Raw genomic sequence first — 13,896 nt, forward strand, 5'->3', positions numbered from 1 at the left:
GCAAAGCATTCCTCAGGGGCCGAATCATTTCCTACGCTACCTCCTTTAAAAGGAACACCTTAACTCAATACAAACAAGCCAGCATGCGATTACATCAGGCGCAAAGATCCTTCTATAACATGGACTCCCCCGACACTAGAACCGAACGGCAGGTGGCCAAGAGAGCGTTTGACACATAGGCAGACACACTCGAATCAACTAAAAGGGCTAATTTAGACGCAACCCTCCACAGGTTCGGAAACAAAGTTGGCAAACTACTAGCTAGGCTCTGTAAGGGACCCTTCCACCCGACACACATCACCTCCCTTAGGGATACCAGTGGCGACATGAATACCACCCCACAAGTGATTAATAAAACAATGCTAAAATACTATGCAGCACTTTACGCCCCAGACCCCATAGACAACCAATCTGCTCTTGCATTCCTAGAGAAGGTGGACATGCCAAGGTCACCTCCGCTCAACCAGAAGCCCTCAATGCTCCCATCTCTCTTTTAGAAATCTCTAGCACCATACGCAACTTAACCCCATCCAAGGCCCCAGGTCCCGACGGCTTCACTAGCGAATTCTGCAAAACCCTTCAATCTATCATAGAACCCACTCTCCATAAAGTATACAATGGAATATGGACTGGTGGACCATACCTGCCTTCAGGAAACCAGGCCATCATTAAACTACTCTCTAAGAAAGGCAAAGACCCCCAAGACCCAGGTTCCTACAGGCCCATTTCCCTACTAAACTTAGACGTAAAAATTTTGTCCAAAATTATCACCACCAGGCTTGCTGCTATCATCCCCTCCCTGATACACCCGGCCCAATCAGGCTTTCTAAAAGGCAGAAACGGGCACCCTGAACATTCGCAAGGTCATGCTGGCATTGGAACATGCCAAGTTAAATCCAGAAGGCGACTTCGCCATCATTACAATAGACGCGGAGAAAGCCTTTGACAATGTCAGTTTTTAATGACTCTCCGTGGCTATGTCCAAAATGGGATTCACGGGGCCCTTCTGCCACCTCATTAATGCCATGTAGGTGGCCCCAGCAGCTAAATTGGTAGCAGCGGGTCTACTCTCGGATGAATTCTGACTACACATGGGCACCCACCAGGGCTGCCCCTATCCCCGCTCCTTTTCAATATCGCGCTGCAACCCCTTTCTAGATATTTAATTCAAAAAGCCCTCTACATGACATTCCAATCGGCCAACACAACCTGTGTACTTCCCTCTTTGCAGATGATGTTCTCATATTCTCTGCGAATCCCTCATCTGACATGCCCACCATCAAACAGGTTTTCGATGAATTTAGGTCTTGTTCAGGGCTCGGCATAAACTACGGAAAAATCTAAATTCTCCCCATTGGTTCTCTTTCCAAGGCCCTCTGGACACAACACTCCATTTTCTCAGTCGCCAGCTCCCACATCACCTATCTAGGTATAAAAATTGGGAAATTACCTTCCCCCTTATATCACCTTAACTTCCCTCCTCTGATTACAAAAATCTCTCAGGAATTAGTAAATTGGATGGATCTGCCCATCTCGCTCCTGGGAAGATGCCATCTGGTGAAAATTTCAAAATGGTCAGTTTTGCCAGATTATTATACCCTCTACAAACTATCCCCTTGCTCCTCCACCACAAGGATGTTAAAAATCTCAATTCAGCTATTTCATCATCATTCCTCTGGCAGGGCAAACGACCACATATAGCCCTAAAGAAATTATATCTTCCCAGGTGCGAGGGGGGTATCAGTCTCCCTAATGTTAGAACTTATAACCTGTCATGCTTGTTAAGAACCAGCCTAGACTGGATTTCACAATCCTCAAGGTACTCAAACTACTCTATGGAGGCCGCTATGGTGTCCCCGCTATCACTGGTTGCCCTCCTTCACTGTAAATGGAAATCAATTCCACCACTATACCAACACTGAGAGACACAGCTATTGCTTGGAGGTAAACCAGGAAAAGCCTCAAACTATCCCCTTTCATATCAAGGCACCTTCCAATACAAGGGAACCCTAACTTCCCTCCTGGTCTGATTCACAAACCATTCTCTGGCAAGAGAAAGGCCTTACAAAATTCTCTGCACTCTGTGATATGGAAACAGGTCATCCTCTGTCTTTCCCAACCATAGCCGAAAAGTTCTCACTTCCCCCAACTCCCACTTTTCATCTACGGCAATGCATCAGTTTCTTAAGAGACATCTGTAGAGAGGAACGCAATCGCTTCACTCCAAACTTCCTGGACCAGCTACACATAGATAAATCTTACAAAATCTCAGACATCTATAAGCCCCTGTTCAGAAGACCTCCTCCCCACTAACATCCTCATCGGTAACCAATTGGGGAAACGACTTTCCAGATGTGGACATAGTAGACAAGATATTGCAGGGCCTCAACAAGGTGAAACGTCTAACCCCTAATGAAATATGGAGAGAAACGCAATTAAAAATCGCCCACCGGGCCCACATACCTTTCCTCCCGTCTAAGACTGACCAGCAGAGTGCCAAATGTCCCCACTGTCTACAACACAGGCCTTCCTTGGCTCATCGCTTTTGGTCGTGCTCATACATTTCCACCTTCTGGGATCAAGTCCTATCCTACGTTTTCAAAATAACACTTCTAAAACTACCGAAGGACCCCCTCCTCCTCATCTTTGGCTATTGGGACCCTCAATTGCTACCATAGTCTCTTAACACCAGTCCCAGAACCACGGAACACTCACAAGCCATCACACTCAGACTGGTCTTTAATATGCCTACTCAGCGCTAGGAGAACCATCTTAAAGAACTGGACTTCATCTCTCTGCCCAAATGTCACCCAAATCCAAAGAGAGCTCCTCTCTTTCCTATATAGGGACCGTGTCAACGCAGACTTTCAAGAAGAAAGATCTAAAGCTCGCCTCTACGCCTTGTGGCATCCCTTCATGCTCTCAACACTCCCTCCAGAGGACATAGCCAATATTGGCCAATTCTCCTTCTCATACTATGGAACACACCCAATAAGCCCAGAGGACTCAGACGCCTCATCAAAGGAATAACCTACCACCCGCAACCTATAGTGTTCCATGGTCTATCTCCCAGGATCCTCTCCCCAAGGACTCAACACTGAGTTGTCTCATACACCCACACCCTCTCTACTCTTCTTTGTTACCACTGCAAAAGGAACTTACCTCCTATACAATATAACCACGCCTGAATGGCATGGGCAGTTCAGATGTCCCCCCCCTTTACCCCTCACTTTATACTCATGTCAAGCACCGGCTCTTCTCTCTTGAAAGCTACTGAATTCCCTGGCTTTAATGAGAAATTGAGTTTTAAGCCATTTCTATTTTCTTATTCCCCTCCACTTCCCCACATTTGGTGTGCCATAGTCTAGCAATTTTTTTTCTTTCCTCTTTCCCTCTCCCTCCTCCCTTTTTTTCCTTTATATCATGTTATTTATATTTTTGTAGTATAATTTTTTTCTTTATATATGTGATGTTATGTTATTTACTCCTTTTTGTTACCTTTTTTCATAAATATATAACAAATGGTGTCTTTGTTGTTATTTTTCTTTATTCCCCCTTTTGTTGTGTTTTATTTATTATTTTGAATGTATAGTCTTTTGCCATGCTTGCTCCTTTATTTGTGGGCTATTGATATGTGGTCCCCGGCCGCAAATATTTGTCTGGGGTCCCGGCCGTGTCAAGTTTTGTCCCCGTCTAAAGGGTGATGTCCTGCCTTCCCTGGGAATTGAGGTGCAGTCATATGGATGCCTAGGGCACTGGGGGGGTGATTCCCCAATCGGTGCCCGTCTCCCGCCTCTGTCCTGCGCGTATTGTCCCACCCCGTAGAGATTTGCCAAATTGGTATTTTCTCTTCCCTTCACTTCTTTTCAGCTTGGTGTTGGGCTTATCTCTCCTCCTCCATCTGCCCCTCTGCCTTGGGGAATTTTGTGGGCAGGGCTGTCTGGCGGGCGTGGCGCCTGTTTGGTTTTCCTTCCTCGTGTCTGTGCCCTCAGTCATGCCCCCCTAGTATGGGAGATTAGGTGGGACTTCCGCGCATGCGCAAAGGCGTCATCATGTCCGCATCTTCTCAGTGACGTCACGCGCCGGCCAGATGGTAGGCGCACTTAAGCCGTCTTCTCAGGCCACACCAACACCAGAGATGGAGGGTGACTGTCTCAGTGTTTCTCTTTGCTGCAGGTAATACCGCCTTACATACTGTACCTTACATACTGTACCTCTACCCTTCTGATCAGATACCTCAACCTATTGCTCTTTTATACCCGGTCTCATTACAGGTATTTTCTTTATTTGGTTTACCATCGTATTACTTTATTTGCACTGCTTATTTATTCATTCAATTTATTCATTTTAAGTGAGTGCTTTTATTTATTTATTTTTTTGTATTTTTGCTTTATCATCTTGCCACCTCATTACGATCTCGGTGCCAAACCTTTGTACATGGTAAACTTTATAAATATATTTTTCTATATATTTTATGCACTTACTCTTTCTCCCCTTTGTCCTTTTTTTTTTTTTGATCCACTCGCAGCCTGGTCACAGTTTTTCTTCTGTGGCCACGCCGGGCTACTCTCCTCCTCATCGGCTGGTTCCCCTTGGCAGTGGTTACCTCCGGGAGGTTTGGTGTGGTAGGTTCACCTTCTTTAGGGGCGGGCATTGGCAAAAGATGTATACCTTTATATTTTATGACATATATATGTTTTGTATATTTTGTACTTATCTCATTTATGTTTGTATTTCTGTACAGTTTTACACATTTTCTTGATTTGTGTATATATCCCCTGATGGAGCTATTAGGCGAAACATGTCGGGCTAATATATGAAAACGAAACCTCTTGATAGAACTGAATACTCGCCAAATGACCACCCTCACTATGAAATGTTGATTATTTGTAAACAAATTGGCCCTGTTTTGCTTTAATTCTATTTTCATTAAAATTATATATATTTTTTTAAATAAATGGTTTTCATTATTATCTGTAAGCACCGCAACAATCCCCCTTCTCCCTCTTCACTCAATATAATTAACTATTTGGGATGAGGTGCCAATTACTTGGGTGTTCTACCTCTAGCCGGACATACTTAACATAAGTATAAAAATAAGTTCATGCAAAAGTCCATATAATAACGAAGTCAGAAGATGAAAACCCCCGCACCAACATCAGTGTGATAAACAGATAAACGCGGCACCACTGTGATTTGGGCAAATCTAAAAAGTCTACAGTGGTTTCTTTCTACGCTACAGAAATTCACTGTGGATTTCTCCAGTTGAGATTGAAACCTCTGTAGACTTTTTATCGTCTCGGCTTGTGGGTACCTTTTTGTATCTTCAGTTTCATAGAAAGAAGCCTCCATGTATGCTTTTCCTGCTTGAAGGATATTTTTCCAAGCCATATTTCTTTGGATACGGTGTCATTGGGCGAGACTCGTGGTGCATTACGTTCTGAATACATACTTGGACAGGAACCTGTAATCCTCCAGTGATCACTCCTTGATTGGAAATATAATTTGTGTGACAAATTCTTAAACATGAGCCACGCAGCAAGAAAAGACCTTGATCCACCTTCAACATACTTTATTTACAAGGTAGCTACCATCAGCATCGGGTGAAGATATCGATTAGGGTACTGGTTAGTGATGGACGAACTTCTGACGCGGCCGATAGTTCGCAAACCGGAACGTTCGCGGCGGGCCCCATTGACTTCAATGGGAGGCGAACTTCGCAAACCTACAGGTCAAATTTGCAGCCACAAAATAATTACTAGCTGTGCAAACATAGTCCCACCACATGGCCAATGACATAACACATGTATGAGGTGAATCTGGGATCGACAACTACAATTTTTTTTTTTTTTTTTATGTGAAATTGTTGTGACAATTCAGGACTGTGGAGCGCATGAAGGCAATGGAGGAGAGGGAAGGTCAGGGTAGGCAAAGAAGAGGGTACAGGAGATGATCACCAGCAGCGTGACATACAGCAATGACACCTGCACTGTAATAGAGTGATCTGACACCAGCACCGTGATAGAGAGCACTGACATCAGCAGCGTGACATACAGCAATGACACCTGCACCGTGATAGAGTGATCTGACACCAGCTCCGTGATAGAGAGCACTGACATCAGCAGCGTGACATAAAGCATTGACACCAGCACCGTGATATACAGCACTGACACCAGCACCGTGATAGAGAGCACTGACATCAGCAGCGTGACATAAAGCACTCACACCAGCACCGTGATATACAGCACTGACACCTGCACTGTAAGCAGCCCCAGGAGGAAGTCAGCATAGCACAGGGATGGTGGGAGCCCCTCATAATGAGCATAGCACAGGGATGGTGGGAGCCCCTCATAATATGCACAGCAGAGGTACAGCCCCAGGAGGAAGTCAGCACAGCACAGGAGGGTGCAGGCATATAGTACGGTGTGCTTTTTTTGGACAATGAAGTGAGCCAAATGAAGAAAGAAGGTCTGTGTACTCGATTAAAAAAATTGTTTCTAGACATATACATGGTCTACTGGTCACATGTGTTGAATTCCTCCAAGATCCATGGGATGGTGGGAGCCCCTCATAATATGCACAGCAGAGGTACAGCCCCAAGAATACGGCTGAAAGAATGACCTCATATCCGAAGTCACCAACACATCTTCAAACCGGCCTCTTCTTGCAGGCACTGTTGGATTGGTACCCGCAACTCCTTCTCTGGGAGTGGGAATTGCTCCTCTGCCAGCGCACGCAAAAGCAGAATGCAGCATTTCTCGAAGCAAGGCCTGGAAGTGCACCATTCTGACAGCCCTCTGTGACGGCGGTAACATTTCCGCCATTTTGTGTTTGTACCGGGGTCTAAGTACGTTGCCACCCAGTACTGGTCCTTGACCCTTATGCTTTTTATACGGGGGTCCCTATTAAAACACTGGAGCATGAAGGCCCCCATTTGCACTAAACTGGAAGCGGTGTGGTGGCCTGGCTCCTGCTCATCATCCAGGATAATGTCGTCCTCTTCATTCGCCTCTCCCCATCCACGCACAACAACAGGGATCCCAGAAAGTTTTAAAGCATGCTCTTCTTGCTCCTCCTCATCCGCCCCGGCACCATCCTCCTCTGACTCCTCTTCAGACTCCTGTTGTTCACTTGTCTCAGATAGAGTAGCCCCCCCTGGGAATTCATCCAGCATTGCGACTTCCTCATCTTCCCGCTCCTGCTCCTCCACAGCATGATCAATGACACGACGCAATGCACGCTCCATAAAGAAGGCATAAGGTACCATGTCACTGATGGCGCCATGGCTGCGACTGACCAGTTTGGTGATCTCCTCAAATGGCCGCAGAAGTCTGCATGCATCGCGCATGAGCAGCCACTGGCTCGGTGAAAAAAAACGCCAGCTCCCCAGAACCTGTTCTGCCGCAGAGATCATACAGGTAGACGTTAACTGCACGTTTCTGCTGGAGCAGCCTGTCAAGCATATAGAAGGTTGAGTTCCATCGCGTCGGGCAATCGCAAATAAGACGTCTGACCGGAAGATTGTGTCGCCGCTGAATGTCAGCAAGGCGAGCCATGGCCGTGTAAGATCTTCTGAAATGGGCCGAGATTTTCCTTGCCTGCCGCAAGATGTCCTGGACCCCAGGGTATTTGACAACGAATCGCTGCACGACCAAGTTTAAGACGTGTGCCATGCATGGCACGTGCGTCATTTTGCCCTGTTTCAATGCGCTAAGCAGATTGGCACCGTTGTCACACACCACTTTACCAACTGTCAAATTGAGCGGTGTTAGCCACTGATCTGCCTGTGAACGCAAAGCTGAAAGGAGTGCCGGGCCAGTGTGGCTCTTGGCTTCCAGGCACAACAGACGCAGCACGGCATGGCAACGTCTCACCTGGCATGTCGAATAGGTTCTGGGGAGCTTGGGCGGCGCAGCGGAAGAGACGCTAGCAGCGGAAAAGGAGGAGTCAGCCGAGGAGGAGAGGGAGGAGGATGGAGTAGGAGGAGGAGGAGGAGGAGAAGAAGAGCCAGGCCTGCATGCAATCCGTGGCGGTAAAACCAAATCTACACGGGTGCCACGGTTACATGCTTGACGGCCATCAGAAGGTTCACCCAGTGGGCAGTAAAAGTGATATACCTTCCCTGCCCGTGTTTGCTAGACCACGTGTCTGTGGTCAGATGTATCTTGGCACCGACACTGTGTGCCAGAGATACATTCACTTGCTGCTAAACATGGCCATATAGCTCTGGGATGCACTTCTCTGAGACATACTTCCTTCCTGGGACCTTCCAATATGGTGTTCCAATGGCCACAAATTTTCGAAAGGTCTCCGAGTCCACCAGTTTATATGGCAGTAGTTGGCGGGCTATCAGTTCTGAAAAGCCAGCCGTCAACCATCGGGCAAGAGGGTTATCCGGCGTCATAATTTTTTTACGCTCGAACATTAGGCCCACTGAAGCCTGCCTTTTTGCAGAAAAACGTGAGCTTGGCGTGATGGAAGGTGGAGTGGAGGACAATTGTGAGAAGAGAGGAGAAGGAGAAGTAGAAGACGAGGCTGGACGGTGAGAGCCTGCAGTGTGGCTTTGTGTGTTCCGTTGCTCCTACTCGGCTCGGTGATGGCTGCTCATGTGCCTTCTTAAGGCGGTCGTCCCTAGGTGAGTGTTGGGCTTACCGCGACTAATGCGTTGACTGCAAAGATTGCAGATGGCAACGCTATTGTCAGCAGCGGACACGTTAAAAAAAGCCCACACTGCGGAGCGATGTGTTGGCGTCCTGGGAGTGCCAGATGTGACCGTACATGGTCGATGACTCGCTCCTGATACATTTGCAGTCTGCTTTGTCCCTCCTGTGCAATGTAAGTTATTCCTGCTTCTCCTCCTGCTGGTCCATATCTCCCTCTGAACTCCCCTCCTCTTCCTCTCTTGTGGGCACCCACGTGACATCACTAGACACGTCATCATCGACGTCACCTTTCCCACCGCTATAAGTAGAGATCTCGGAGTAGGCAGCAACACCGGGGACCAACCTCCACCTTGGGCTGATCTGGGTACTTTCGTCAGACTGCTGAGTAGCGGTTGTTGCTACCTCCTCTTCCTGATCCAATACCAAGAGTGGCTGCGCATCAGAAATGTCTTGATATGGATCGGAAAATAATTCCCGTGACTCAAGCGGAAGGTATGTGGTGGTGTTGGTGGTAGTGTCTTTGGGGGTGCACATAGCAGAGAGTGAAGAAGAGGGTGCAGACCGAGAGGATGAGGAGGGTGCAGAAGAGTAAGGCTGAGTGAGCCACTCAACCAAGTCTGGTGCGTCCTTTAAAGTAATTGAACGCACCTTCTGCAACTTCCCACTTTGGCTCAAGCCTGTTGCTCCTGCCCTACCCCTACCACCCCTGCAGAAGGGCCTGCCTCTTCCTCTGCCTGTCATTTTTTAAATGACCCTGTGAGAAAACTCTCAGTCCCTATACCGATGAAGGACTGCTGCAGTATAGGGCAGCGGTCAGCAGTAGTGCACCTCAACTTTATGTATTGTGGACCAATACCAGTCCTTATAGAATAGCAGACTGTACCTCACTCAACCCTTTGTACTGTAGTACCCTATACCTTACCAGTCCTTATAAGGACCTTTGTGGAACTAGTAGGTTGTAAATGATTAGCAGACTGTACCTCAGTCCCTATACTGATAAAGGACTACTGCAGCAGAAGGGCAGCAGTCAGCAGTAGTGCACCTCAACCCTATGTATTGTGGACCTATACCAGTCCTTATAGAATAGCAGACTGTACCTCACTCAACCCTATGTACTGTAGTACCCTATACCTTACCAGTCCTTATAAGGACCTTTGTGGAACAAGTAGGTTGTGTGTGACTGATTAGCAAACTGTACGTCAGTCCCTATACCGATGAAGGACTGCTGCAGTATAGGGCAGCGGTCAGCAGTAGTGCACCTCAACCCTATGTATTGTGGACCTATACCAGTCCTTATAGAATAGCAGACTGTACCTCACTCAACCCTATGTACTGTAGTACCCTATACCTTACCAGTCCTTATAAGGACCTTTGTGGAACAAGTAGGTTGTGACTGATTAGCAGACTGTACGTCAGTCCCTATACCAATGAAGGACTGCTGCAGTATAGGGCAGCGGTCAGCAGTAGTGCACTTCAACCCTATGTATTGTGGACCTATACCAGTCCTTATAGAATGGCAGACTGTACCTCACTCAACCCTATGTACTGTAGCACCCTAGACAGGCCAAGTTACCAGTCCTTATAAGGACCTTTGTGGAACAAGTAGGTTGTGACTGATTAGCAGACTGTACATCAGTCCCTATACCGATGAAGGACTGCTGCAGTATAGGGCAGCAGTCAGCAGTAGTGCACCTCAACCCTATGTATTGTGGACCTATACCAGTCCTTATAGAATAGCAGACTGTACCTCACTCAACCCTATGTACTATAGCACCCTACACCAGGTTATTACCAGTCCTTATAATGACCTTTGTGGAACAAGTAGGTTGTGAATGATTAGCAGACTGCAGCAGAAGGGCAGCAGTCAAGTATAATATTCTTTCTATATTTGGAAGAAAGAATATTATACGTGTACAAGTCTATTACCATACCACTGATACCAGTCCTGAAAAGAACCTTTGTGGACCTAATATAGTAACAGCTACTGATTAAACTGACCCTCACTGCCTCACACACAGCTTCCTGCCTGTCCCTATATAAACTGACAAAACAGAGGCTACTCGAACAATAACTGGAATAGCACTTTTGTGGACCTGATAGTAACAGCTAATGATGATGACTAAACTGACTGTCCCTACAGCAGACACACTGTCCTGTCCCTTTCTCTAAACTGACAAAAGACACTAAGGCTGCTGCAACAATCAGTAGCACAGCAAACCTATATACACCTAACACCTATACCAGTCCTGAAAAGAACTTTTGTGTACCAAATAGCTAGCGATTTGGGTCACTGAAGTCTCTCCCTGCTCCACACAGCAACCTCTCCCTATAGTGACAGACGAAAGAATGTAAAATGGCCGCCAGATCGGGTCTATTTATAAGTTAGGGGGACTGTCCAAGTGTCCATGTGCTGTAATGTTTCAATTGGCTGTCCTGTACCCCATGATGGATGTGTCATCATAGGTCAAAGTTCTTTTACACAGTAAACACGGAAGTCTGCCGGGTGAACGGCGGCAATAGTCCGCCGATCGGGCGGACAGCGAACAGCCAAAATTCGCCGCAAAACGACCGCCGGGCGAACCGTTCAGCCATCCCTAGTACTGGTCACTTTAGATGTCTGTTGTGGCCCTTTATAAGCACCGCTTCTTATGGTTCATTCGGAGTCATCCATGTGATGTGGGGTACCGTTCCTTGGGCAGAGGTTCCTTCTTTAATTGCAACAAAAAATAATTGAGCACTCTAACATTTGAGGGTCCATCTCCTCTGGTAAGGAGATTTGCCCAGATCACAGTGGCATCTATTTGTCACACTGATGTGTCCATCTTCTGACATCTTTATTATATGGACTTTTTGTGAACTTAATTGTATAAAAATAAGTGCTCAGAAGTGCCTCCGTCCCGTGATGCCTCTCAGGAACAACTATTGCATGATCTCTTCCAATCTTATGGCATGGTGGACGTGTGGCGTGAGCAACATCCATTGTCTCGGGATTTTACCTTTTTCTCTAACCCCCATCAGAGTTTCTGTAGGATAGACCACGTGTTCCTGCAACTTAGCTCCCTGCCCTTGGTGCAAAAGATCACTATCGCCACCGCTCCGTGGTCCGACCACGATCCCCTGATCTTTGGAATCACTTGGGCGGGATTCTCCCGCCCAGCCTATCTTTGGCGGCTTAATGAATCCCTCCTAAGTACGAAAGCTACATCCTCCCATATAGAAACTCATATCCAAACTTATTTTGCAGAAAATGTGGGCTCGGTCGGCTCTCCCATCGCCTTGTGGGAAGCCCACAAGGCGACGGTCAGGGGACACTTGATCCAGATCGCTTCCCGTACAAAACGGGCCAGAGAGCAGCGGATACGGGAATTGACCTCTTTACTAGAGGTGGCGGACGCGACATGGAAGGCGCACCCTACGGTAACCCATAGGCGGACACGTGACAAATTGGCCACTGAGTTGGACCTGCTCGCCTCTGCTCAGGCGGAAAAGGCCCTGCGTTGGTCCAAATATAAGTTTTATAGTTGCTCGAACAAACCTGGTCCTATGTTGGCTAGGAAACTTAATTCAGTGGGACGCCCGGGCAGGCCGGTTCGTCTGCAGGTGACGGGAGGGGGACTTACGTCAAACCCATCTAAAGTAGTGGCAGGCTTTGCCTCCTTCCTCTCATCCCTATATAATAGACCGGCAGCCTTCGACCGAGACGGGGCTGAGAGATTCTTCCAATCGATTGACCTCCCTACATTGTCCTTGGCGGCACGAGATAATTTGAATGCTCCTATAACGGAAATGGAGGTCGCCCAAGCCCTAAAATCCCTTAAGCCTTCCAAGGCTCCCGGTCCGGACGGCTTCACCGGTCTATATTACAAGACATTTGCACCCCTGCTCACGCCCCATCTCACATCTTATTTCAACGCCTGGCGGGACGGCGCGAGACCTTCGCCGGACTCGTTGAAAGCTCATATCACTATGATACCTAAGTCGCCCGAGGAGGCCACGGACCCGCAGTCCTTTCGTCCCATCTCCCTGTTGAATGTTGACCTGAAGGTACTGGGCAAGGTCCTAAGTGCGCGGGTCAACAGATATCTTCAGGCCCTCATTCACAGGGATCAGGTGGGCTTTGTACCCGGTCGCCAGGCGGGGGATAATGTCCGCAAGGTGGTCCATCTCCTCCATATACTTAATCAGCGCAAAATTCCAGGACTCTTGCTTTCCCTAGACATATATAAAGCGTTTGATTCGCTCTCGTGGGATTACCTTTATTTTGTTCTAACCAAATGGGGATTTGGTCCACATTTCCTGCAATGGATCCAAGCCCTATATTCCGCACCGTCGGCATCAGTAAAATACGCGGGCTTCCTTTCGGACCCTTTCCCGATACTCCGGGGAACTAGACAGGGCTGCCCCCTGTCCCCGGCACTGTTTATCCTGGCCTTGGAGCCGCTGGCGGCGGCGATCAGGGCCAATAGTGATATCTCGGGAATTCCTTACGCGGGCACTCAATACAAAGTGAACCTATTCGCGGACGACGCCCTCTTGACCATTTCAAACCCGCTCATCTCCCTGCCCAACCTGCAACTTGTATTAGATCAATTCTCAGCCTTCTCAGGTCTTCAAATTAACCACTCCAAAACCACAGCGCTGAATGTTAACCTCCCTTTGGAACTGGTTCAGCGACTTCAAGACCATTTTCCTTATCGCTGGGCATCGCACTCGATTGACTATTTAGGTGTCAAATTGACTCCAGCTTACTCCTCCCTATTCTCTGCCAATTATTATCCCCTATTACGTATGGTGTCCACCCTTATGCAAACCTGGCAATTTCCCTCACTCTCCTGGGTAGGAAGGATCTCGGCGGCAAAGATGACGATACTTCCCAAAGTCCTTTATTATTTTCGCACTCTGCCTGTCCGGGTACCCGCTTTTTTCCTTCGACTCCTGCAGAATAGGATCCTCCAATTTATATGGGCGCGCAAACGCCCTAGGGTACCTAGAGCGACCCTTTATACCCACAGGCTTCGGGGAGGCCTGGGGGTTCCCAACATCTCTAAATACTATGTAGCAGCCCAGATCTCCCCATTGACCATGCTTCATGCAACCACGGATGTTCCTCTGTGGGTGCTCCTTGAGGTACCTGGTTCTGACCCGTGTTCACTTCAGGCACTCCTATGGCTCCCCAGGAATCTACGCCCTCCCTCTCTAAGCCCTATGCTGCTTCATGGTCTGCAGGTGTGGG

The sequence above is a fragment of the Lithobates pipiens genome, unplaced genomic scaffold, assembly GCF_037356315.1.
Source record: "Lithobates pipiens isolate NorthernLeopardFrog02 unplaced genomic scaffold, aLitPip1_a1.2 Scaffold_27, whole genome shotgun sequence".
Taxonomy (NCBI): Eukaryota; Metazoa; Chordata; class Amphibia; order Anura; family Ranidae; genus Lithobates; species Lithobates pipiens.